Source organism: Protomyctophum parallelum (genome assembly GCF_964188405.1).
Source record: "Protomyctophum parallelum genome assembly, chromosome: 22".
Classification (NCBI taxonomy): Eukaryota; Metazoa; Chordata; class Actinopteri; order Myctophiformes; family Myctophidae; genus Protomyctophum; species Protomyctophum parallelum.
The window spans coordinates 25,138,860-25,163,052 of NC_139714.1; the positions used below are offsets into that span (position 1 = coordinate 25,138,860).

Below are 24,193 nucleotides of genomic sequence, written 5' to 3' on the forward strand. Positions count from 1 at the left end.
AGTCAGGTTGCCAAGTCTGCTTAATATTGATTATTTCTGTTCACTAGAACCGATTATAAGAACTTCTGTCTTATCCTCATTTAGCTTGAGAAAGTTCTCATTCATCCAACATTTGATGCTAGACAGACAGGTAACCAGCGGGTCTAAAGCACAGGGATCATCTGGAGCCACAGAAAGATATAGTTGGGTATCATCAGCATAGAAATGAAAATTGACTCCGTGATTGGCAATGAGTTCGCCAATGGCAGTAGGAGAAAAGCAGAGGGCCAAGAATCGAGCCCTGTGGAATACCAGAACTGATGTCGTGTTTGTCTGAGTCAAACTCGGCTAGATTGACAAAGTAACTTCTATTTGATAGGTAGGAGGAAAACCAGGACAGGGCCGTACCAGACAGGCCTATTCAGTGCTCCAGACGCTGTATTAAAATTGAATGATCAATCGTGTCAAATGCGGCCGTTAGCTCTAGAAGTAAGAGAACGGATACATGTTTCTTGTCAGCAGACACCCTAAGATCATTCATTACTTTTACAAGTGCTGTTTCTGTAAGTGGCTGTCTGTGCTGCGGCTTGGCTTAAACATGACCCACAGTGACCCATATCACTGAAACCCTCTCTAGGATCACAGTCTTATTCGTACAGTCAGAATAACAGGGCTGGTCATCTATTTTTAACATGCCACGTACTGCAGAAGCCCCACTAATGGTGGCAGCAGCTTGTGGAATCATTCCCCACCTCTTCGTATATAGGGGGAAGAGAATCCATATAACATGCATAATTCACTCCGCCTTTTCTGTCTCCTGCAGGAATAGATTCATCATCACAAAAAACGTGAATAAATGGCAAAGTGTGAATGCTCGAGTAAAGACGACGCCTCACGCAGTTATACATCTCCATTGCTCACCAGAGTCGGCGCACAATGTGTTGAAAGTGAAAATGAAGAATGCCTAGTTTAAAAAAAGCAAGAGGCATACACTACAAGATGAATGGATTTCATTGCGGCGACGCGTGAAGTCACAAATGCAATATTCTTTGCGCGGCGCTGTACGAACGAGATGTTCTCTTTTTTTCCCCCTGAAATCCCTGCAGGGCCAATCAGAAACCAAACTATAATCAATGGCCTTGTTCTAGTAATTACTGTTTACGTTAACTCATTATTCTCAGAGCTTTGATTAAGTAATCACCCTCATGTGAAGGATGCTGTGTGGCCTTAATTGGCGGTTGCCAGGACACACACACATGTCCCACTCCTGTTGTGATGAGTGCTATAAAGGACTAGAGGTCATGGAGGATGTGATGAGCACTGCCCGAGGTGACTATTCTCGGTCTAGTGTTTCGTCGTCCATCTGCTAATTGTCCAGCAGGTCATCGCATAACAAAAGACAAAGGGGAGTCCTTTGTTCGACTGAGCTAATAGCAGATTGCTCACATATGGTAGTTGACTGATTCAGATGGCAGACCTGAATGGTCTGCATCTTGACATTTAGCATAACATGAAGGGAAATGGTCTTAGCGCATACACACACACACACACACACACACACACACACACACACACACACACACACACACACACACACACACACACACACACACACACCAAATAGAGAATTCACTGTGTGTGCATGTACGGATGCACATTCAAAATGCCCCCAAATAACCCTTGCCCCCGAAATCTTATCCGAACCCTTACCCCAACCTGAAGCTTTTACTAACGACTTTAAAACAACTTTCTTATCCATCAATCACCAAACACATACAGTAGCACAATCCAAGCTTGTTTTTTTTTTATGCAGAGATATACTACATCTTTCCACACACTCCTCTTAACAGCATTAGTCAATACTCAATATCATCATATACCAAAATAAACAGTCATCATGCATACACATTAAGGTTTGAAGGGATTCACTTGTCTCAATTACATCCACTCTGATTGAGCCACAACTCAACACAAAATCACTACATGGCGCTCAGTGCACATTAGAGGCACAGTACGTCATTCCCTGTGTGACAGACAGCCAATCCCACTTCTCTCCAAGAGCTCCATTCATTAAAAAAGGTTCCATAGGTCTCTCTCCCCTAGAAAAAGAACAAGACTGCATGCCGTTCACATTGGAGTTTACCACCCCCACACTCCTCACATGAAACACCACTGTACCACATGTGTTGTGTGTGCTAGGGACCATTACTGTAGGACATTCAGCGTATACCGTACTTCAATCAGAGAAAAAGAAGCGAGAGAAAAAGCTATCCAGAGACATATTTTCCGCTAAGTTTTGACTCGCTCACTCCCTCTCTACGCCAGCTTTGTTTTGCCACAGGAGGATGTTATATCATCAATGTTTACGACACAATTGGAAAGGGCTATTAATTAATAATTTTACAAAATAATAAATATCATAATTCATCATTATTAACACATTGATTGCTAACTTTTGAAATTCTACTCAGGATTGCTTCTGCTAAGCGATTAACATTGGACTTTTTAACTTTTTAGGGGCCCACAGCGAGGGGCCTCTTATAGCACATCGCACATTGCATAAATCAAAAGGAAGCCAAACTAGTCCACTTCAATTTAAAAAAAAAAAATGATTCTACCATCTTCCATTCTGGAGATATTGACCTTTTTCTAAAACCTGCTTTTCACTGCACGCTGCTCTTTTGAAAAAACAGCAGAGATGTGGAAGGTTGAAGTTGACAGACATTGACAGACAGATATAAAAATGAACACAAATAATATCATATACATACTACACACTGAATGAAAGCCCTGAATGTCTACTTTTAGGAGGAAAACAAATACACATGGTGCCATGTATAGTTTGTCAGTAATTGGCTGTTGAATGCAGCTTGCGCCCACCAGAGAGGATTTCAGAAAATGCATGGACCTGAAGAACCATTATTCACAAAATAAGGCCTATAGCGACATGTACATACTATATACCGTATGAAACAGAAGACTCTCTGCTTTCATAAGAAAAATACTTCTACTGTAATAATAATACAAATCACACCCCTGTGAAGTGAGCAGTGCAATGTTGCACAACATTGCACTGCTCACTTCACATGGGTGTGATTTTTATTATTATTGCAGTAGAAGTATTTTTCTTATGAAAGCAGAGAGTCTTCTGTTTCATACGGTATATAGTATGTACATGTCGCTATAGGCCTTATTTTGTGAATAATGGTTCTTCAGGTCCATGCATTTTCTGAAATCCTCAGAGTATTTTAGACAAGACAAGGAACTGACAACTAAATATTCACAAAATAAGGCCTATACATACTATATACCGTATGAAACAGAAGACTCTCTGCTTTCATAAGAAAAATACTTCTACTGTAATAATAATGAAAATCACACCCCTGTGAAGTGAGCAGTGCAATGTTGCACTGCTCACTTCACAACATTGCACTGCTCACTTCACATGGGTGTGATTTTTATTATTATTACAGTATTAGTTTTTTTCTTATGAAAGCAGAGAGTCTTCTGTTTCATACGGTATATAGTATGTACATGTCGCTATATGCCTTATTTTGTGAATAATAGTTCTATAGGTCCATGCTTTCTCTAATCAGACCAGTGTGTGTCCAGTGGAAACCTCGTATGAATCTGATCTCAGGTCAGAATGGGCTAAAGTTCTCTCTGAAAAAGAGAATTTTATAAATGAAATGGATTCAATAGTCTAGTATTGACAAACAGTATATGGGATATGTGTATTTTATTTGTTTTCCTCCTAAAATTAGACATTTAGGGCTTTCATTCAGTGTGTAGTATGTATATGATAATTTATTTATGTTTATATCTGCCTGTCATGATAACGTCATGATGATGATGATTCTATGCACATATGTGATCATTGTCTCAGTAAACAAAATCAACAGATCGTTTGATAGCATAACAGTGACTTGAGAGGTTGACATGTCTGGACATGAACCACAGGAGCGACTCAACTCGCAGTGGGGGGGGGGGTTCCACGACATGTCTGGACATGAACCACAGGAGCGATAAGCGTAGCCCGGCTGGCTGTGATTTCGACAAAATGACAGACAACACGATGGCTTCCGCAGCTTAGGATTGTATTAGTTATCCATTACAAACGGGTCGATTACGTCCCAGACGCCTTATCACTGCAATTGGCTGGCGAAGGCGCTATGGCGATTATGGTGATCAACTGCCGAGAATCTTTTTTCCGAGAATGAGAGTAGCATTGCAAACTGCAAAACGATCGATCGCAACTCGCAGTGTGGGGGGGGTTCCACGGTGTGATATCTGCTAGCCTAGTATACTGCTTCTTTGTCCAAACATGGCTGACGCGACGGCGAAAAAAAGACAGTTGGTCAGATGTATACTGCTTCTCCTATGGCGGTCCTTCGAGAATACGTCATTCGTTTCGCGTATACCTGTCCGTGTGCGTGAAATGGCGATCGACCGTTGGAGATTATTCTTGGTTTATATACGGGTTTATATTTCCGAGAATGAGGCGGCAGACCGGTGAGTTGTCGTTGGAAAGAATTAGAGAGGGCTGTGTCGAGTGGATCTGTGTGAATGAGTGGGGGGGGGGGGGGAGAAACTGTAATGCGATGGAGAGATGCCTCGGGAGAAACCATGTAGAAACAGGAGGGGAAGGGTAATCGAGTGTATTCACAAATTTCACACACACTAGAAAATGGGTAGCTCCATTTTAGATCCCCTGATCTGCGTTGGTCTATGCCGTGTGCAGGACGGCGATGCCGCCTCCCCAGTACGTCGTAATGGATACGGCATGCCTGGAATGTGGTTAGACCAGGCCTCTTTTCAGGAGGTGGGGGGCTTTAAACTCCCGGATCTCACAGCGGATCTTTCTGGAGATGATCAGTGTTACATTATGTGTTGTCCGGGCGTCAGAGAAGTTGATGTACAGTATACAGTAAAAACACCAATAAAACGCTTTAGAGCGTGATGCGCAGACGGCGCTCGAGATTAATAAAACGCTTTAGAGCGTTTTGCGCAATCGATGAGTTAATATTATTTTATGAATCATGTCAAATTGCCATATGAAGCGCAGTTCAAGTGGCTTTTGCTCTTCAAATCAGGAAGGAAAAAATCGTAACGAATCGCACCGTTCCGACGAGGGCAACGTGGCTGTGCAAAACGACAGTAGCCACCTCAGAAGAAGATGTTATGATGCCTCCACTGGCTCCTTTCAACAAGCTGCTCCGAATGAGGTCATGGCACTGAGACCTTAGGGCATTATTACCCAGTAATCATGTGTTTCTCTCTGCACAGCTACATTTATTATTTTCCCCTGACAGCCATAATGTTAGAAGAAAGCAATTTTACGTGATGGATGATCATAAGGTGAGGAGAGCCTATATCAGCCTCACTCACTGCCCCTGCATTATGCACACAGCAGAATCCCACAAGATGCCCATGTACGGTATGTAGCTAGGCTCCATATACAGTACAGTACCTGCCGTCTCACATATTATACTATGTGCTCTGCTACGTTGTTGTTATTCCCGGCGCTGTAAGGACTTCTCAAGCCTGTCAAAATGTGCATGCAGACCTATTCATTTCCATGGTGTTTACTTGTCGTCTTAAATCACGCCGGCTGTCGGTTCGATACACGGCTCCTTACACAGCTCCAGCAGTGTGAAAAATTGGTGGATGTGTTTTTGAGCGGCCATGCTAGGAGAGGCGAGCAAAGGGCCTTCTGATTCATATAGGCTCCCGGCCGGTGCTGCAGGAACCAATCTGTGCGGTTGCCATGGCCCACGTACGCCACGCCCCATCGGGAGACGGCCGGAATAGCGCGCCAAAGAGGGACTCCTCCGTCTTGTCACGTTAAGTGCGATCAATGCTGCTTTCTCACCGACTGAATGCAATTGGATACCCCCCCCCCCCCCCCCAACACACACACACACACACACACACACCTACACTCTTCCCACACTGAGCTCTACATTTCGGTCAATAACTGACTGCAGGCTGAAAACATCTGCAGAAGCAGCAGCAAAAATACTGAGGCAGAATTAAGTGCTTCATAATATATTGAGGTGGACACATTGCAGGGATTCTCTCTGCAGGAGGAGAGGAGAATAACAATACTACTGAGGAATAATGCAATGATACGATGCTTCATATTTTGTGACACAATACAATTTGCACGCTGTAAATGTTAACGAAACCTCTCGCTGCCGATGGAAGACCGCGAGCATGTTGTATGAAATGCAACCGCTTACTGGTCATAATGGAATAATAAAACCAAAATCAATTTAAAGCAAAGGCGGCAATGTGTAAACTGCGTGTCAAACACAGCGCCGCTCGGTGTGTCTTAATTGACAAATCATGCAGGTTTTTATTTCTGTGTGCACACGTGAGAGACGGCGATTCATTTTCACCAAGGCGTGACCATGCATGGCTATGAGGCCCCACCACAGGCACACACACACACACTGGTGGACACATCTCAATGCATGGCTAGTCGCCGAGCTGCAGACCGCTCGAATGTGTGTGCGTGCGTGTGTGTGCGTGTGTTGCAACATATATTTTAGATTAGAAGAACACTGCTTTAGATCAGTGGTTTGCAAAAATAGCAGATATACAAGCTCACAGAGCGAGCTTGTACATCATCTGAGCTCACAGCGCGAGCTTGTATATCTGAGCTCACAGAGCGAGCTTGTACGCCTGCTTTTTCTGAAACATTTTGGATTTTTCTTCTTTTTTTTTACATTATGTACCCGTACTCTTAGGTAGTTGCACTTTACTTTGAGTATTTCCAAATCTCCAATACTTTTACTTCTACTCCACTATACATCTCAGAGGCAAATATTGTACTCCACTATAATCATTATTGTACTCCACTATAATCATTACGTTACTTTGTACATTTTTATTATTATTATTACAACAAACACACCATGTTACGGAGCCCTGGAGTGGCCATGGGGAGAATTTTTTTTATCTTGTTCAAACAAGATATTATCTCGTTTAAACGAGACAATTATCTTGTTTAAACAAGATAACTCGTTTTAACATGAAAATTATCTTGTTAAGCCATTGTTCTCGCATCAATAATAATAAAGTTTGCAAACTTGTTTGAAATGTCCAAACCTGCCTAGCGACGATGTCACTGGAGGCAGGTTTCTGAACTGCCCACAGCCCTCCATCTTAATAAAGAACATCAGTGGGGACCAAGGGGCCAGCTAGGCACTCCAATGTTGAAGCGCTGGGCCCTAGTGGTAAGAGGAAGGACTGCAGGCGGACCCATGGATTCATGACGAGGAAACCCTGTGCAGCTGGGCTTTAACATTGAGCGCTCGGTTGCACTTCCGCATTTGACGTCCAAATTTTGGAGGTCAAATGCGGAAATGCGCCCAAAAAGGCGGAAATAGACGGTCCCTCCGGGTGCTTCAAAACGCCACTGAGCAACTTCCACTGACTGAATAGCAGAGGGGGTAGAGCTTCGCGCCAGATCAGTCTCTATCCTTTTAATACTCTATGGTGGGGACCAATTATAGTTGAAAAAAAGACTGTACAAAATGGTGACCCTCTTCAAAGTTACATTAACACTGGTATTTTACTGTGTATGTCCAGTCCTTGACCCTCACAATGATTGTATTAGTATTAATTGCTTCGTAGATGGTGTGCAATACGCAGACCTATACTCCCTCGTGCATATTTGACACCTCCCCAGCGCGGGCAGTGAGACCATGGTGTGGGCTCTCTGTCACTGTTAATGGATGATGCTTTCTTTGCGTTGGTGTTGCATATATGCATTAGGTTAGGTACCAGGCAACACACGGGTATACTGTATGTGTACGGTGTGCGATGAGTGGATTCCACTGTCGGGTCACCGGTTAGCTAATTGGTATGAAGCTTACAGTACTTCCACCAATCTCTCTCTCATTCAGTACACCTGGAACTATACTTGCTGCAATTAATCTCTGCCAGGGGAACCCGACAGCAGGTGAACCGCAAGGACGCACTCAAGGGAGGTGCATACATACATTGGTTAGACATACTAACGGTCCCGCAGGCATTAGTCCGACAACACCGTCGCTCCCCGACATGTGTGGCAGGTTAAACCTAACCCGTGGCAGGTTAAAACTAACCCGTGACTTCCTGTGAGTTTAAGGTTTAGGCCGGGTTTGGGTGTTGGGTAGGGTGTCCGACTAATGCCTGTTGGACTGTTAGTACGTCGTACATAGATGTGCAATCGGCAATCGAAAAGCCGCTAAAGCCACATGTACTTCTGTGGCACGCATGCACACACACACACACACACACACACACACACACACACACACACACACACACACACACACACACACACACACTTTCAATTTTGCTGGCTATATATATTTTGTCCTCACTGTAACAAGGGATAAATATACAGTGCAATATCATCACCTAACATAACACATCAGCGTTTGAACTGACAACACAATAATGTACTGTTTGTCTCAGTCAATGGCATCATACCAGCAGCAGTTCATGTTCCAATGGAATTCACAAGCGCATCATTCCAATCCCCCCCGTGAATTTTAAGAATGCTGTAGTGGTTTCATCTTCAGGGTATTTCTATAACGTGTAGGCGAATGCAACTACAGCGGATATAGTGCAGCAGCATAGTAATGTCTGTGCAGTACTGTACCAGGTGTGACAATCACAATTCCTTGCCACTATAAATAGATGATGGTCTTATTGTGTGGTCTCTTGACATCGGACGTCGGACAATGAAGTTGCTGGATTTTGATAGAGAAAGTTCTAATGGGCAGGATTGCATTCGTAATTGGACAGTGGACACCACACCACACCATGCATGCAAATGCATTATGCGGAATATGCGCACACTAAAACACACCTGCATGTAGGCAAGCGCACACACACACAATCTGTAATATCCAACGCCTAGTGATCTATAGGCAGGAACATTAATTGCATAAGCAACAGATAAAATGGACAGTGCTGTTGGTTAAAATTACATTATGGGAGTTCATTATGTGGTTAATAAAAAATTGCATGGCAAATAACCAGCAGCCTTGCAACAATTTACGTGTGATGAATTACTGTAAGAATGATACATTTATGATGAACATATCTCGCATAGCCTGGTTAATACCTACAGTACAGTGCCGGGCTTTGATGAATCCCCTGTGCCTTTCAGGAAATGTATTTGTGTCTGTGTTTGGCGTGTTCCGCGTGGATGACAGCGGTAATCTACCTATGAAATCCATAAGACAGATTGGAATTCATAAAATGGATTCAAGCGTATGACACATCATATATCAACCGCAAATGCAACAGTTCTCAGATGATGTTCATGTAAATTTGAAATCTGTAGACAGCCAGTGCCATTGTGTTGCGTGTAGCATTGCATAACAGCAAGATTTAAGGACCAGATGGGATTATTGCATGATTATTGCCAGTCACAGTAAATAAATCACCTTTCAGGTTTTTTATGTTAACATAAGTCTACATATCTTTCTCCCCTGTGGTTGCATGTTGATACTTAACGTCGAAATTTAAAAAAATGTCTTGTAAATCATATATGAAATACCTATGTTTCTATATCAGTGGTGCTCAATATTTCATGTCAAGGACCCCAAGAATTATATGTAATTGGCCACCGACCCCCATCTGAAAATATGTTATTTCAGGAACCACACAGAAGCAAAGATTTGAGTTAAAAACGTTCGCTTTGAAAGAATAGATATTCAAAGATTTGTGCAGCATTTTCACGATTTTTCAAAAATAGCAGAGTACTACTATCTTATCTACTATCTACTGTACTGCAGGGGTTTTCTACAGGTGGTCTGTATTGTATGCATGTGGTCCAGACAGACCAGACAGTGGCCTTGTGGTTAGAGTGTCCGCCCTGAGACCGGGAGTAAAAACAATGTTTGAATTCGAAAGGGGAAGTGTACCGCATTGACTGGTTGAGTCACCATTTCTAGGAAATGTGTCCATATAATCTAAATTAAAAGTGAAAGTGTACCGGATTGACTGGTTGAGTCAGCATTATTAGGAAATGTGTTCAGAATCAGCTAGTGAAATTATTTTAGTACATTAAGACAATCGGCGTCAAAATAGAATCTCGGGGTGCCGGGAAGACATGGGCGCTTTTACTCTGCAAACCCCCCGCTACCCGTCGGGTGGATTGCTTATGACGTGCCCACACGTCGTACGGTCTGAACCTGTTAATGACGTCCTCCTCTCATCTCTTCCTAAACAGACTCCATAGTGGAACCAGTGGAAAGTTCTCAGATTCTGTCTACTGTTGCGGAGCAGTTGGTGATAAAAGCATTTGCCTATAGCCGTATAGCCTATACGTTTTGGACTATATATATAGTATATATATTTATAAGGAGATTATAAAGAGATTATATTAATATAGATTATATATATTATAATATATAATAATATCATATATAGATTATATATTAATATAGATTATATTAGATTATTATAAAGAGATTATATAATGGATTAGAGGAATTTGGTGGTAAAAGTGGGGGACCAGGCCATTTGACATAATTCAAGGGTGCTGAATCAGAAAAAAACATGCACGTTCCCAAGTGAAATATTTCTAATTTGCATGACAAAATGGCTGCCAATTATGAATGATTTCTTCAATAGCTTCAACAGCTAAACTGACACATACAGTGTCTATATCTATGTTCTGAGGGTTAGACAATGTGATTACAGCATTTCTAATTTAATTAGTGCTAAACCTACTCCTAAATATGCAAATTAGTACTCAAAGGGGTCCCCTCTTATTTTATGTTCTACTTATCTGTATTTTTGGCACTTTTTAGATTCAGCACCCTTGAATTATGTTAAAAAGCCTAGTTCCCCACTTTTACCCCAAAATGCCTCTAACGTTCACATTTCTCAGAAATCCCCCTTGTCTTCTAGACCAGTGATTCCCAACCTGTGTGCGGTGGCACTTTAGTGTGCTGTTTGAAATGGCCAGGTGTGACCGTTTGATTTGAACAAAAGTAGCCTTGGAAACCCGGACGTTTTTAATTTCAGGAAGAAAAGTAACCCAGACGGCCGACCCTCCCCCGATAGCAATATATACTGGGCTGCCTGCGGTTGTTTTTGCCCATCCCCACCAGTCTCGGCCATAGAAATGCTAATGTATGGCTTTGTTTACATGGGGACATCACCTACTCTCCTGGCACGTACTGTATAAAAAAAAACACACTGCAATACCTCTGCGCGTTCCAGCCTGCCTTTTGCTGTTTTAAGCCCACATTGTGTTGCAAAAGCGGCAGTGCAGATGGGCTTACAAATCGCCAGGGCGGAGCTAGCTACATACAGCTCAACTCCACTCAGTCCACTGCATGTCGAGAAGTAACGGCAGACGAGTGAGACGACACAAGAGAGAAGCAGAGTAGCCAGGTGCCAGGTCCTTCATGTTTCATAATAATGTTCGCAGTTGTCATACCGTAAATGTATAATTATACGTTTCTCAAACGTAACTTTCAAGTGAACTTTTATGGGAACTTTAGGGAGAAGTATTTCTTGCCTGACTGCCGTTTACAAACATGTGTGATTCAGCGTGTCCAGATTGCGACCGACACGGGCACACGCAACACAGACAAAGTCAGAAAGTGACTTTCTGTGCGTGCAATGTGCACTGCATGTACTCAAACTTTTTTAATCACGCGTGACGTGATGAAAGCAATTAGCAATTGTATTTGCATTGGTAGGTCAGGAAATAAAATATATAAATATAAAAATAAAATAAAAGTTAAATATATATATAAAACTTGCCATCTTGTGTATATGAGAACAAATATGATGTTCTGGTTTCAAATACATTGTAGCAGCTGTGTGGTGGTGTGTGTGTGTGTGTGGAAAAACTGTATATATATGTATATATATATAATATATATATATACATACACACACACAACCCCCCCCACCCCCCGTATATCTAGGTGTGCCCTGGGATTTTTTGGGTATGAAAAGTGTGCCCTGGCAGAAAAAAGGTTGGGAAACACTGTAACCTAGACAAGTCTAGTCTTGACACTGAATGTTTTCATTTTTCGGAAAAGGGCGGGCGGCCTTTCCAGTTCCAGTTGCTGCTGTCAAAGCAAAAAAACAAACTCGCCCCCTCACATTCACTGCCTCACGCACAACACGTGTCCTCAAATGACCTTCAGAGCTTCCTCTTTTTAACGGCCTTGATGGGAGTGTGTGTGTGTGTGTGGGGGGGGGGGGGGGGGGGAGTGGTCTGGGGAAGTGTTAAAAGGATCGCTGTAGCGACTGACACAGACACTAGCACACGACAGCCCCGTGAGCACAAGATGTATGACACGGTCCGTTTGCCGTGCGAGATTCAACATGTCATCCAGAGGTACGTGGGGAACAGCCTGCTGCCCGACGTCGGCATAGACCCTTCGCTGCGGAAGTACTCCTATCCCGACTCGGACGTGGTCCTGCAGCGGTACTTCAAGGAGAAGTTGGCCGACGCCAACACTTTGAACAAGCTCCCCGGCTACGTCAGCACCTTGGGCAGTGCACTGGGGCCCTTCACCAAGGTCCCCAACGCCGTGGGGCTCGGCGCCTTCCTCCTCTCCTTCTTCCTGGAGATGTCCATGCCGGCGGAGACGACGCCGCAGGACACGGGCGAGATGCTGCGGCGCGTCTTCCACGACGAGAAGTCGGACGCCATCCGCGTCACCATGGACCACTACATGAAGCAGATGTCCGTGCACGTGGGCCACCCTGCCGCGCGGCACCTGGAGGAGGCGCGGGCGACGGCGGGCGTTCTCAGCAAAGAGCTGACGCACCTGCGCCACGTCATGATGAGCGGGCGGATGTCCAGCCGCTACCTGAAGCAGTGGGCGAACGGAGCGGCCTTCCACGTGCTGCTGCGGGCGCACGCCGCCAACATCGAGCACACGGCGTGCGGGACGCACTGCTCCCGGGACGCGCGCTCCGCCGCCCACAACCTCGCCGGCTTCTACCTGGCGAGACTGCCCGCGCTGCTGGACGAGTACAAGCGGCACAAGATCTCCACCACCAGACTTTGGCTGCGGAGAAGGATTAAATATTTCGCCTCCTCTTGCGGGCTCGAGGACCAAGAGATGCAGAAGAAAGTGACGTTCAGCTGCGCCGAGGTGATTCAAAGGCGCCGTACGAGTCGTCGTAGCTCTTACACCGTCTGCCCCTATTCTGACGACAACATCGCCGCTTACCGCAACGAGTACGTGGAGCGCATGTTGAGCGCGCCGGTCTCAGAGCTGACGACATATTTCAACGATCTCAGATCCAATCTGAACGGTCTGATGACCCGGCCCGGAGAGTTCAGCGCGTCCTGCACGGAGGTCAGGAAGACATACCGATATGTTCAATGCGGTTAAGAGTCTATTCTTCCAACGATGATTACTGCGTTCTAATATGGCAATGGAAAGTTCAACCGGAGAGGTAGCTCGCAGCCAAAGGCCTCGAGCAAATACTGTATATCGTTGTCGAAAGGATATTTTCTTAAAGCTTGTTTTCATTTGCATCAAATAGTTTTTTACAAGAATGAGGTACTTCTTGAAAAACAAAGAGAGACAATTTGATAAGGTGTGGCTGCCCCTCGTCCGTAGAAGCACTTAATGGACAGGATACCACTGATGTGGTTGACTGTACATCTGTTGTTTTCCATGACTATTTCATCATCTTACTGTTTTATTCTATGCGGTGTCACTGAGCAGGTTATCTTTTGGTCTGTTTTTTCATAAAAGGAAAAAATATATACTGTACCAATTATATAATCATTTATATCCTCTTCTTAATAAATGTTTCTTACGTATCTATTTCAGAATGATGATAATAATAAAAAATGCATAAATATCAGAAATAAAACTAAAATAATACGCAAAGTAACTGGTGTGCATGATCTTTGCCTGTCTTTGTCTGTGGGGTAAAATAACTTGGTGCAAGTCAGACTAATATTCAATCTATCTCCTAGCACATTCTGTATCTGTGTGCAGGGTTGATTTTCTCATAGACATGTCTGGATGGATCCAGCAACGTGAACGCTAACTTTTCTCAAGAATGCAATCATGCTTTGCGGCAAGCAGACGCTGTATATTCATTATTATTAGTGTCATTTTCTGGAAGTCACTTTGGAAGTAAATTGGAAAGGAATATGATCACGTGACTACATACAGTATAGAGTAGATAATGTGTACCAATTTGAGTGCGGTTTTGGACAAAATCTGTAGTGGCACAAAAGTGTGATTTGCAGACATTCGCCTCGTGGTAGCGCTATAAACAAACGCTGATCGGTCCAACGGTGTCTGAGACTAGGTGTTTACAGACGGATGGACAGACAGACAGACAGACACTGGTGCATGCACGGACGGACGGACGGACAGACAGACAGACAGACAGACTCACCGGAGTGAATCCCCTATATGGCCTATGCTGCACCGTCGCCTTTGGTCATCCGTCCTGGCGGGGATAAAAAAGTGAAACCAAATGTAGGCACTTCCATTGCATCATTTAAGTTTGGCCCCAGACCCACAGACCGACCATCTTATAGACCAGGGGTTCTCAACCTTACATAAAAGTACATGCATACACCTTTCCTAATGATTATATCTGGTTTCAGTATTTATTTATGATGTATTGTATGACCCTATTATTTTTGTTATATTAGTTTTTATTTGGTTTTTATAGACATGACAAACAAGACATACATAACGACACATACACCAGACTGGGCAATGTATATAAAACGAGAGCCTATCGTGTTAAGATAGCATAGGTCAGGATGAACACAACCATCATAAGACATCAAAAGAGTAGAGCAGGAGGGCATGGATATCAGTAGCCAAACAGAACATAAATATATAATACATAATACAACATAAATATATATAATATATCTATATACATACATATATATAAATACATGTAACATGTAATATAATATAAACATGAACTTGGGCACCTATATATATGAACAGTAGGGAAAACAGGTCAGCAGTTACGCAGCGGAGTCAAGGTGAGCAGTATGTATGACCCTATTATTAAGGTTATTGTAGCAGTCAATTCATATTGGGGGTCGGGAGGGGGCGGGGCGGGGGTCCAGAGACAGTGCCAAAGCATATCCGGGGGTCCCCGGCCAAAAACGTTGAGAACCCCTGTTATAGACGGCTAAATTATACTGCAGAGCCGCAATCCAACTCTATTACAGAATGATTATTAGTGAAATCAAATCCCTCAAAAACAAGCTAACAGTCGGCTCAGAATAAGACTGACATATTAGGGGTGGGGGCCCCAGAACCCATCCCAGAACCAGTTCCTACTGGCTCCCAGTAGGATCAAGGGTTACCATGGTCAGATTACCCATGGTGAATAAGATCAAATAATGGTGAGGTCCCTGTATTTTTAAAGACATGTTTTACTCGGGCAACCGAGGTACACACAACCGTTTCACCAGAGTCGTGTAGCAGTGTATAGCAGATGTGAGCCATCCTGGCGCTTTTAAAAGTAAAGTGGGCAAAGGATCATTTACTTACATGGGAGCACACAGTGAAACGACCTCGAGACCAGTGTCACTGACAACCAATCTGAGGTCCTTTAAACAGCAGATAAAGGCATTTCTATTAGAAAAATCACACCTGTGTGAACTGAGTGGTGCAACTCTCCTCTCTTCCCCCCCCTCCTCCTCTCTCTCTCTCTCTCTCTCTCTCTCTCTCTCTCTCTCCCCCCCATCCGTCTCTCTCTCTCTCTCTCTCTCTCTCTCTCTCTCTCTCTCTCTCTCTCTCTCTCATTAGCAGGCAACAGTGCAGCACTATCTCTCTCTCTGTTTCTGGCACAACAGCGCCCCTACTGGTACTCATTAAAGTCACATACTGTAGTCACATACATAGTCACATAGGTTAACACGGACATTGCTGTTCCTTGGAGTGGTTGCACCACTCAAAAATAGAGGCATATTAGTCTAGGATAGATAAGGGAGCACTTGTGTAACTGTTAAATTATCTGTTAAATGTGAGAGGACCTCAATGGAAATTAGTCCCCATGGGTTTTCTTGTGAAATCCTCAAAATACTGTAGCCATGAGTGGTTTTTAATGCTTTTCAATTAAATCGAATCAAAATCACTCTCACGCCATCTAAATCAGGAAGGGGGGGAGCTTATAATGACATCATTTCAAGGTTAGCGCAAGCCCAGGATCTGGACTGTTGAGACTTCATCAATACTTAAATTATACAGTCCACAAGCCCTCAAACACCTGTAACCGTAGACATACATAATGCATGTACCGGTATATGCGACAATCAAAGAAAATTATGGTGGCTATCGGGTGACTCCAGCCGCCTCTGATGCAAATGAATGCTGGTCCGAGTTCAGCTCCTATATGTGTGCCTTAAATGGAAGCCATGCGCCTCTGAGACCATTACCCCCCGAACATGCATTAATGCGTGTTTTCCCGTTTTCCCCACCGTCGTATTTCCCAGACAAGCCCCTAACGGGCTATGTCTCATGTTAAAATGCTAATTTTCAGTTGCAGCACCTTGCAGAATTCAAAGCTCTTTACCAAACATTGCATGGTTCTTACAAACGTCTCACAACAAGCCCCGCGGTTTGTGCTATTACCAAACCGAATGAGGAGGAGGGGGGCAGCTATAGCACACCTGCTTTTGAACGGTAGGCAGGCGGCAGCCTGAGCTTTAAAAAAGAAACCGGGGGGAGAGAGAGACAGAGTCGATAGATAAGGCATAAGCCCTGCGTCTGCAGCGCGACAGCGTTAAGTACATTACGTCAATCTGTTCAACGGCAAAGAGATTTGCTGTGATGATACCAGGTTGTATTCATGGCATCCCGCCGCATGCACAAAGAAGCATTAGCCATATACTGAGTAGCTCTTGCCATTCACGTTATGACTAATCGCAATGTATTTGTGGGAAAGAGGCCCTTTTAAATAAGATAAGAGAAACCCAACAGCTGTGCTTGTTTGTGAAACAAGCTTTCTAAATGATCAGAAACCATTTACTTCCTGCGGTAAAAGCGCTCAAACTTTCTCCTTTCCTGCCTTGATCTGCACCTTACCATCTCTTCTTCCCTTTCTTGTATTTTCTTGGAAAAGTAACTCGATGGGAACTATGCACAAAGACAAATTCCTTTAAATATATTTTTTATCCCACGATTTTGTAACCCATTTTTCACCCCTGTGTCAATCATCTAATGTGATCCTGGGCTCTACACACCCTCCACCAACCTAGTCCCCATATATGGGGGACAAGGGGAGAGCAACGGACTTGAACTCATGCTTCCTTCATGCCAATCAGTGTCCAAGTTGCTCCTTTACACCTGACAGGGGGGAGTTTCCCTGGTTGCACTTGGAAGGAACACGTTATTCCAACCACAACAAAGACAAATTTCACCCACTTTTTGTCTCCACCGAAAGCATGGGGAGAGAGTATGTTTTGCACTCCATCCATCCGTCTGTCCGTCCGTTCGTCCGTCCGTGAACAGCTAATCTCCGGCACCGTTAACCCAGTTGATGCCAAATTTTGCACACACACACTCCCTGGATGCCAACGATGAACCTGAATGATGAACCAAAATGTCCAGAACGGCCTGTTATATCGCCACCAGGAAGCCGGCTTTTGAAAAACACATTTTTTTATAATAGCCTCCAGATTCTCCTCCAAATCCCGTTACACACAATATCTCTATAGTCATGTGTTCAAGATGGATCTGTCCGATATTTCATATTCCATCCTAATTGGCTAACATTGGCTTTCAAAGTTTGCAGGATTGGCCCTTTTGAAACAAAAATCCTCAAATCATGAACGCAGCGTGCAATTTACGTGAAATCTTTCAGACTTTCCTACTACGCTGAGGAATATATCCCACCCTTTTCACATTTGCCTGTTATAGTACAGTAGTAAACACATTTTTGGAACATAAAAAGACAAATTACCTCAATCATCCAATTGCCATCAATGGTGTAAGAACAAATTGCACCCTTTTCACATTGGCCTATTATAGCACCACCAGGAGGCCTCAACCTGACCTGGCCTGGTGGAGACCTGTGCCCAGAGGGGCACTTTTTCTAGTTTACTTGTAAAACTGTGATGTGACAATAAAGTTCTGATTCTGAACATGGAAAGAGTGGGGAGCATTCCAAGATCCTGCTTTTTTAAATGACAACGGCAGCTTTGAAGAGCAACAATAGAAACGAAGGTCATTTCATCAAGAAGGGCAAATACCAATCGAGATTTCGATTAGGAGGGATTTGGGGAAAAGCTGGAGGGTGTAACATGAGTCCATGACGAGATTATGTGATGTTTCACATAATTAGACAACAAATTATTTCCCCCATGGTGAGAAATCTCCTTAATGATCTTCATCTTTGTCGCTAGTGCTCTAATTCATTCATTATGCTAATGGCAAAGTTGTAAAGTCTGAATCTGATCAGGCATTGCATCAATATAGAAGTTCATTCCAGCATCTCCTAATTATGTAGGAATTCATGAGGATTTATGAGCGCGTTTGTCAAGAATCCTGCAAAAGATGTTGAGGATTAATTGTGAAAAGCTTGTGTCTGAAGCTACTAAATAGTCCATAGCAAATAAACAGCACATACTGATTTGGATGTACGGTAGCTACAGTACTGTAAGTACTCCACTGAGCATGACCCCAAACAGGAACAGGATTGTGTATGACTCAGTGTGGTATGTGTTTTTAAAACAAAATTAAATGAGTAAAAGTAAAGTATCGTTACTGCAATGTAGAAATACTGTGGAATGAGTGGAAGTCCGTGATTCAAAATTGACTTAAAAATGTAAAAATTTACGTAAAAATACAATGGCAGCACGTTTTTCAAATGTATTTCTAATAATAATCAAATTTCAAATAGGGCAATAGGCCTAAAAGTAAAAGTTTTGGAAATTGGAATTACTCAAGTAAAGCACAAATACCTAAAAATTACTTGAGTAAATGTACATATAGTTACTTTCCACCACTGGTTACGTGTGACAGTGAAAATGTCCACGGGGAAGTGTGTGTGTGTGTGTGTGTGTGTGTGTGTGTGTGTGTGTGTGTGCGTGTGCGTGCTGCTCCCCCGGGGGGCTGTAGCCTCACCCAGGACACTGTCATTATTATCCACACTCTATCACCTTAATCTTCTCCCATAAATTACCCCCAGCGCCTGGGGAGAGAGAGGGGGAACTTTTATTTAATAAAGCTACCGGGCCAGTACCAACAGACTGTCATCACTGATTTAGCCCCGCTCAGCCGTGTGTACTGTGTGTGTGTGTGTGTGTGTGCGGCTGTGCGCCATAAAATCCAGAATTATGTGTACTCTGTGTATGCTTATGGTAATGAGCATCAGTCATTGGCTGCTTGACAGCTGACAGACAGGCAGGGGGGGGGGGGGAGATATAGTCAGCCTGAACCGAGCTGTGTCCACATTGACAGTGTAAGCAGCTTTAGGCGTCGTGTTTTTGTTGCTGCACGGAACTCTTTGTTCACTGGAATTATCTGGAATTATTAGCCGCATAACCGCAGTGGTGGAAAAAGTACTCACATTCTTAAGTAAAAGTAGCAATAGTGCAATGTAGGTGTACTGTTATAGGGCTGCACGATATGGACAGAATTTCATATCTCGGTATGTATGCCAAATATTGCGATATCGATACGATATATGATATTACCATTAAAATGTCATATTCTATATTTTAATTTTTAAGTGTTTATGCGATACTGATATCGTGCATATTCATACCTCGATAACGATATATTGTGCAGCCTGTTACAAGTAGAAGTACCTGCATCACAATGTACTTAAGTACCAAAAGTAAACGTAGTCATTATGCAGAGTGTCCATGTTTAAAAAGTTTTCAATTGTGAAAATGTCTAAACATCTCTTGAAAATAGCCGATCTACAAGACCACAATGTGTCGCATCGTGACGCATTGTGAGCTTGAAGATCTTTCCACCACTGGCGTTTTTGTTGTGAGAGCTTTGTTTACTGCTCTGATTCTGGAATGATTCGCTGCATGATGTAAATTAAAGTTTGAAACTCTTATCCAAGCTTTTTGTTTTCATTTATGCTGCACAGGAAATTACTATTTAAACTTTTTCTGTTTAGGGAGGAGGAGAGGAGGGGATGGGGGGGCTAATAAACATGATGGGAATGGATTTGGAATATATTAGTCTGCTTTAAAAATAAAAGAGCTGCCTTATCTTACAAAACAATGACCACCCAGCCTGATGCTACCTCATTCAAATCATAAAACAGTGCGCGCGGGGAGCACTTGAATGTTGCGAAACTACACTATGGCTCCCCAGACCCTGCTCATAAAAGCTTTATGACAGAATCTGGTCGCTTCTCCTCTTCTCTCTCTCTCTCTCTCTCCTGACAATGAGCCCCATGGCTAACATTATGTGTGGAGGACTCTGAAGATTGGAAACCCCTATTGTTGCTGCTGTATAACACCGCTCCACGGTGCTGGCTGGGGTATACGTTTGGGACCAACGAAGGGCCACAGGTTGCCTTGGGAGATCTTATTTAATGAGGCCTCGACATGCTGACTCACCATCATAGCTGCCTGTTGTTCCTTAAGCCCTTTCTCCAGTGCTAGTGCTGAGGAAGGAGGATAATAATAAAATACTCAATTTAACTTGACACTGAGCATATTACTGTGTGTTACTGTCTATGAGCAAAATCTTTGCACATCTCTAGTGTCGCAGTCGCGTCCCCTTTCATGACGACGAGCAGCTTGGAAAATACATTTCCAATTAATTTGTCCCATAGACGTTTCAGAAAGTATTTATTTAAAGACCCGTAAGCCTCGGACAAAGCTCGGATGGTGACGAATTAAATCATGTCAATAAACGAAACATTTTGGGCCGAAAAAATAATTAGAAGAAAAACAACAACAAAAAAGGGTTATGCCCTTTTCTTCTTCTTTCTAATGATTTGTTCGGCCCAAATAATTGTGTTTGTTGTCATGAGTTTTCACCATCCGAGTTGGCTTTGTCCGAGTCTTTTGGTACAAGACAGCGAGTGGAATTCCTTCCTTCTTCCGTGTGCTGTTATTGCACAGTATTGGACTCTGGTCTGTCTCTTGCCGAATGCCTCACATATTTCAACGAACACCGGCATCAATCAGTGTGGAACGTATGAATAATCGTTAACATTGAACTAGAGCATTGTGTTAAAGCTTGTTAAAGCTATGCAGATGCTTAAATATTTCAGCGCAACGTGTGGATTGATTGTCTCTGCATCTAGTACCATCAGTCATCGTTTCACAGAGAACTACAAACGGGAGGGATGTGCACCCTCGAGGGATGAGTAAGATAATACATGCGCATCCCAGGTTTTCATAATCGCAGTGTATTCTAATTGATCCCTAAGGTAGTTACTCTTTGTGTGAATGTTCGGCGGTGGCATGAAGCCATTTATATCATGTTCCTCGGTGTCATCGCAGCTTCGTCTTCATACAGCACATGATCTCCCTGTGAAACTGCTCCATTGGATGGTCCCTGTCGCAGCCTCCTTACTTCAAAAACACCTTCACATGGTCTCTATGTCTTAAAGGTTTCATGACATTAATTGTCATTTATTTTTTGTTTTTCTTCTTAGGTTTTATGACCTCAATTACACCCCAAAAAACCTGAACTTTGAACATTCAGTGGATTTTCTGTGGTCTGTGGGAGTTTTCTTTTGGGTTTGGAAGGCTTTTGAGCTGCAATGAAAACAGGCAAAACAGTGAAAACGGTGACATCCGCTGGCAAATCCCATTGACATAATGGGATTTGCAGGCTGTGACATCACAAACAGCAGGTTTGTTTATGGTTACGTCTGAGTCAGAGTGACGTGGCTGTGGTCCTGCCTATACTGTATATGTGCGTATCGGGTTTGTTTATGGTTAGGTATATGAGTGCAGATAGAGATTTGCAACACATGATACCAGGTTGTGTTTATGATATCCTGAAGCATGAGCCATTATATAGCTCTCGCCATTCACGTTATGACTAAAATAAAACGGCAGCTTTGAAGAGCAGCAACAGAAATGAAGGTCATTTCCCCTGAGAATCACAGCAACACACACGAGCTGAGGAGTTGTAAATGCACGGACACCCGTTGTCGCTGTGGACGTCATCGCCTCCATGGATACCACATAAAAATCTGATTAGGGGGACTTGTTTGCCCCGCGGGTTAGAGAGCTCTGCTTATTAGACTACAATACATTTACAATTTCACATTCTCTCACTTTTTTACCTGCGAGTTTAGCCTGACCTTACATAATGCCCCTTCCAGCTAATCACGCTAATTAGGGACAACATCAAGGGATTTTCTGTAGCAGGTTTTGCAAGGTGTGTGTTGTTGTTTTTTTGCAAACCCAACTGTCTTTTCTCAGTTCAGTTCAGGTGGAGTCCATGTCTGCTATCATTCTTGACTTAGTCCCAATGGAGGCTGTCAATTAGACTTAACGATGCGGAGGATTCAGACACTATCCATCACAAGTCATCGTAAGTGTTCTCCGTATGTTCATGGTAATGAGTCGGTAAACATCAAGTGCCAATCAATACAACATTTGTCGTCAAATGGGTTTCCCCACATTTTGCCACTGCCAGTTGTAGAGTTATGTTTTATTTATGATTTTAAACTAAAGTATATTATTCTTCGACAATGAAAAATCCAATAATAATATTAAGCTGAGAGCAAATGCAAATGGCGTTTTAGTGTAAATAAATAAATAAATGGACTTCATTAACTTTTGAATGTAACGCTGTTATGGTAATGAGACGAATCAGTGCACTTGGACTTTTCACTTGCACAGTAAATTCCTCAGCGTTAATTTATTCATTTGTACATCCTTTGCGTTATATTCAAATTCAGGATTTTTCCAGATTGACGCTGCTTAAATCTGCCCTGGTCCGACTCCTAACAACACTTTGGACCTAACGGAGAATCTTTTAGAAGCCTATATTGGAGTCATTGATGGAGAGGTTAAAAATAAATACTATCTTGTATTGGCGCTGCCTCTTTTTGTGTTTAGAAAAGACATTATTGGACACCAGACTGCGTCAGCCCCTCTCCGAGCAGAATAAACAACTGCATAATGTTACTACTGCATTTGAATTAGTTAGCAAATTGGCACAATGAGCTCCAAATCCTCCGCGCTAAGCTCTCCTAGTTGGCTGTGGCTTGCTAGGGCAACTGAGGCAAAGCTGTATCTGTGGTGAATGGTGATGGTTTGTCGTTCAATTCCTCTCCGGCTTAACGTACTGTAATCTAAAGTGATATACAGCAGGGAAGGCCTCCACCTAATATCAAAAGTCACTCATTATAAATGTTTGTGAAATTGACACAGTTTGTTTTAAGAGTTACAGTAGCAGCACATCCTTCCACTAACATGAAAGCTGAAAATGGGTCGACTGACAAAATCTGCAAAACTCTGAAGTTAGGTTTTGTTGATAAAATGTCAGTATCATGGTCAGTGTCATGGTCAGTATCATGGTCCGTATCACGGTCATTATCATATCAGTATAATTTCTGTATCAGTAGGCCTATTTGGCCAATATCATGGTCAGTATCTGGTCATGCTCAGTAATCTGTAATCTGTATCATGTCAGTATCATGTCAGTATATCATGGTCAGGAGAAGAACCTTGCTCTCAATGTCAACAAGAACAAGGAAATTATCATGGGCTACAAGAGGCCGGGGAGAGAGCACGCCCCTATCTTCATTGATTGTGTTGCAGTGGAAAGGGTCAGTGACTTCAAATTCCTTGGTGTAGACATTGTCAAGTGGACATCAAGTGGGACACATACACCATGTATTTGGTGTGTATGTTGTTCTACAACAACACCTAGATTCTAGAGCATCCTGTCAGGCTGTATTACCTTCAGGTATGGAACTGCACCACCCTTGAACAAAAACCCTTACAGAGGGTGGTGTGTTTCAAAGATGTTTTCTTTGCCTACTGGGGGTGTCGGTGTAAAATGTCATGCTGTGTCCGAGATTAGCTATTAGGGGGGGGGGGATTAAAAAAGCTTTACATTTCAGTCACCGGGATCTTTCTCAATATCAAACGTCTACCATGTACTGTAGGCTTTATACAGTATTCTTTTTACACTGTGTCAAACCAATCTATTTATTAAACGTGCGTTGTCCTCTTGGAAGGGACAGTCTTTTCAATACACGCATGCTATTGAAAACTATCCCTTTCCTCTGC

General features: G+C 43.0%; 1 protein-coding gene across 2 annotated transcripts in view; it reads right to left on the reverse strand.

Annotated features, from left to right (window-relative positions):
* chrm2a (cholinergic receptor, muscarinic 2a) overlaps positions 1-24,193 on the reverse strand; it is an 84,918-nt gene that overhangs the window by 37,007 nt on the left and 23,718 nt on the right. The window contains exon 1 of one of the 2 annotated variants that reach the window (XM_083794527.1): positions 14,386-14,412. The exons of the other annotated variant lie outside the window; for it this stretch is intronic. The gene's annotated coding sequence lies outside the window, so the exon portion shown is untranslated. Of the gene's footprint in view, positions 1-14,385; positions 14,413-24,193 lie in introns of those variants that run through there. 2 annotated transcript variants of the gene reach the window in all.